At 41.6% G+C, this 4,474-nt stretch overlaps 1 long non-coding RNA gene across 1 annotated transcript; it reads left to right on the forward strand.

Moving 5' to 3' along the window:
• Positions 1-466: 466 nt before the first annotated feature.
• LOC129350107 (uncharacterized) lies at positions 467-901 on the forward strand. Its single transcript, XR_008603348.1, has 2 exons — positions 467-569; positions 684-901. It is a non-coding gene; the product is annotated as an uncharacterized LOC129350107 (long non-coding RNA).
• Positions 902-4,474: the final 3,573 nt, after the last annotated feature.

The following is a 4,474-nucleotide window of genomic DNA, read 5'->3' on the forward strand; positions in this document are numbered from 1 at the left end:
CCTCTGGTTCCTGTAAGGATCATTATGAGAAGTGAAGGAAGCGGGAGGAGAAAATGGATTGAAAATGAAACAAAATATATTAGTATATATACATACTGTATTTCTGTATACTAGAGGTTTTCAAACTGTCAAGATGTGCACTGAATTCTAAACTAAATTCAGACAAGACTGAAGTCATTGTATTTGGCCCCAAACATCTTAAGCCGCGTTTCGACAAGCACCTACTCGGCGCGGCACGGCTCGCCACTACTGTACTTGACACGGCTCGACTCGGTTTAGTTGTTTTTCCATATAACCTCGTCGTGGGTGGAGTCGTCATAGCATGGCGGCCCGAAAGTCCCTTAACGTCATTTGTGTGCGACACAAACGCAACATAATAATGGACATGGAGGCAATGGTACACCTGCTGCTCGGTCTGTGGCTTTCTGTCAGATTCAAAGTAATAGAAGAGTCGGAGAAAGTTGAGAGCGGCGAGTCGAAACACCGAGGAGACACACAGGAGAGTTTGGGAGGCGATGCAGCAGTATCAAGCCGAAGACAAGAGGATATGAACTAGACGACATATGAGGGTAAGCTCAAACTAATTCGCTAGCTAACATATATCAGTCCTGTGAACGACCCTGTAATGGCTGCAGTTTGTCGCTATTAGGTATTAAAATATGTATGCTGTGTATGTGTTTCAGATGCTCTCTTATGAGACTTCATGGGATTTACCTGAAGCAGCAGCACATGAGCCTGCAGTGGCACAAGGTGTAGAGGAGGAGGACAGAGATGTACAGGATGCACTGATGCACTACATGTCATGCAAAGTTATTCTTCTTGTTATACTTCTGTTTTTCTGTCCCCGGACCGCTATTGTTTTCTTGAAAGCAATTCTGACAATAAACTTTTGTACCTTTTGCAGATGTGTCTATGCTATTGTTTGTCTGTGAAGGTTAGCAAGATTAAATAAAAAATTAAACGCCAAAACATTAAAACAGCTGTTTTAAGAAAATTCCAGTTTCATAAATCAGTATTGCTTTGGTGTAATTCAGTCAATGGAATTATGAACCATAAAGGAGTTTGTGTTAAAACATATTGAATCCCATTAAACACAAATACATTATTAGGGAATATAGAATTGTTTGGTTCAGACTGTTGACTCTTTTCCTACCAGTGTCTTAACCGACAAAATGAAAAGTTATGATGCAATCACATAAGTCACAAAATAGTTTATTAGTCAGCAGCAAAAACAAAACTATTTACAATGTGCAAAGTACAAACTGTGGTGGGCCTCTCCTACAGTGGAGGGCTAAAAGTAAAACTATATACAACTACAGGTGCTGGTCATATAATTAGAATATTATGAAAAAGTTTATTTATTTCAGTAATTCCATTCAAAAACTGAAACTTGTATATTATAGTCATTCATTACACACAGACCGATATATTTCTAATGTTTATTTTGCATAATTTTGATGAATATACCTGAATACTAATGAAAATCCCAAATTTGATATCTCAGAAAATTAGAATACTGTGGAACGGTTCACTATTGAAGACACCTCTAATCAGCTAATTAACTCGGAACGCCTGCAAAGGCCTTTAAATGGTCTTTCAGCCTAGTTCTGTAGGCTACACAATCATGGGGAAGACTGCTGACCTGACAGTTGTCCAAAAGACGAGCTTTTTCATGATATTCTAATTATATGACCAGCACTTGTAAATCTCAAGTCTATGGGAGGTGGACTCGCTCACACTCGCCGGCTGCCTACCCAGCTACCTCAGCTGCCCCAGCTGCCCCAGCACTGCCTACCCCAGCTGCCCCAGCACTGCCTGCACCAGCTGCCCCAGCACACCCAGGAATGACTGGTTGAAGGCAGCATTCTGGGCCATCTCCTCCGCTGCAAGGCCGCTTCATTCTCTCTTGCCTCACTGAGGAGCAGCTGGATGTTCTCATCACACTGGGCATGACTCCGCTCCTCCTCAGCCTGCATCTCTGCAAATACGCTTGGAAGGTCCAATTTTCTGTGGCCCCTTTTCCTCTTGCCTAGACCAAAGACAGAAAAGTGATCAGAGTCAGCTTTAATGAACAAGTACATACACAACATACACGGAATTTGGTTTCAGCTGTTGGTGTCACCCTAGGAATATGGAAGAGAATAATAAAAATAAACTATAGAGAGAAGAACAGGGAGAAAAAGAGAAAAGTAGTAAAATTAAATAGAACACAATATATACAGTAATGTACAGCTAGACTGGAATATATGAACACATTAGCAAAATGATAATTGCTATAAACACAGTAATGCAAAAAGCAGAGAATGCTGTTCATGGTGAAAAAAAAATACTGTACATGTCCATTGGAATACTGACTATTGTACAGGTGTGTAGGAATGGCTCAGCTGTTTATTACAGTGATGGTAGTGGGGAAGAAACTGTTTTTGTGTCTGGTGATTTTTGTGTACAGAGCACTGTAGCGCCTGCCAGAGGGGAGGGGGGAAACAGTTTATGTCCAGGGTGAGTGGGGTCTCTGATGTTTTCTGCAGTCCGTACTATAGGCTGTAGTCTGTTTCTGTCCTGCTGTGTGGCTGATCCAGAGGTGCACAGGACAGATTGGATGACTGCAGTGTAGAACTGGATCAACAGCTCCTGTGGCAGGCCGTGTCTCCTCAGCTGTCATAGGAAATACATCCTCTGCTGAGCCTTTTTCAGGATGGAGTGGATGTTCGTCTCCAACTGCAGGTCCTGAGAGATTGTAGTCCCCAGGAGCTTGAAGGACTCCACAGCTATGATGTGATGTGTTTAGCCACCTGTCCATCCATTTTCAATCATGATCATGTCTTTGATAGTTTTACTTTAATACATTTTTGGCATTCTGTACTTTAACGATATATATATAATATACATAGGATTAGGGTAATATATATATATATATATATATATATATATATATATATATATATATATATATATATATATATATATATATATATATATATATATATACATATAAAGGTAATAATTATATATTATTGTTATTATAATTATTATCTTTATCTCTTTATTCTGGCTGCTGTGTTTCCCCTGACATAGGGAGTAACAAAGGATTATCTTATCTTTAACCGAAGCATTTTGGAGTTGCTCAGAACAGCTGTGTTTTCTTATTTCTATGTATATTTTCATCCAGTTTCACAGTTACCTAGCGACTATAAGAAGAATGGTTGCAATACTACACTGCACCAGAACGTAAATTAATTAGAGTGACTTACTTGTTAAGTCAATGGAAAAAAATGCAGCTGCATGTGTTCAGTTTATGTGTCACTGTAGCTACATGTAGCTTTCATCAGGCGCTTCTGAGCTGGCATGCTGCACAGTTTGCATTTACACCTGTCTGAATTCTTGGTCATCGGTCTCGTTCTGATCATGCTTGCAGGAATTTACACCTGCAATAATAGTAATGTGAAAATCAACCATGGTCTCTGTTTACCGTGTCTTACCAGTGATAAGACGTTGCTGTGACGTGCTGGAGGTTGATGTTGACAGGGTCGGTGTCCATGCTGGTACTGGTGTCGAAGCTGGTGCTGGAGAGGAGGCAGGGGAGCTGGGGGCTCCATGACAGAGGTGTCTGCTACAGGAAACAACAACGTTACTTTCTAAATATACTTGTTTGCTTAAAAGGAGCTTGCCACCAATGGGATAAATGATGTAAAAGTTTCTTGAAGTCACAAAACACTCACAGTTGTCGAACGTCTCCAACAATGCAGTGGCGGAGTCTCCCTCCTGTTGCTCGCCGGTACGGTGCCAGTAAATAGCATCCATTAAACCTCTTCCAACGCCTCCTGGTTGACCCACGCCTGCCGTTGTGGTCCTTGATGGACGGATAGTCATTTTTGAGCTTTTCCAGCGTCTCCCTACACTGCTTCATTGTTCTCTTTGTATACAGTCTACTGTATCCATGGGTGGCCATCCGCTCTGAGACCTCCTGATAAACTTTCTCCGTCCAGCTCTCTCTGTATTCTTTGGTCTGCCACCAAAGACAGAAAATTCTCGACCTCTTCATTCACCCATGATACAGGTCTGGCTGTCATATTAAAATTTTGAAGAACAGAGAGTTCCGTGAAGAGCAATGCACCCTGTCGCTGTTTACAGTTTTTTTTTAATGCCGGGTTTTGTTTTCGTGCTAGAGTCGCTCTCGTGTGTCGTCACTCCCTGTTCAATCAGTGGCCAGCACTATGTAGATGTCACATTATCGGCTCATCTCAGCTTGCTTGGAACCTCAGCCAAGAAGGTCTGAAAATAGTGCCTCGTACCAGGCACTACTCCATATCGAAAAGCTCACAAACAAAGATGAGCGAGCTGTGTCACGCCGAGTAGATGCTAGTGGAAAAGCCTCATTAGAAACTTGCTTTCAAAGCATATAGTTACTCTGGATGGCATTGCATTGGCCTCCAGTATTACTGTGAGGAACCCCGGAGTTATCTTTGACCAGGAC

The sequence above is a fragment of the Amphiprion ocellaris genome, chromosome 11, assembly GCF_022539595.1.
Source record: "Amphiprion ocellaris isolate individual 3 ecotype Okinawa chromosome 11, ASM2253959v1, whole genome shotgun sequence".
Lineage (NCBI taxonomy): Eukaryota > Metazoa > Chordata > Actinopteri > Pomacentridae > Amphiprion > Amphiprion ocellaris.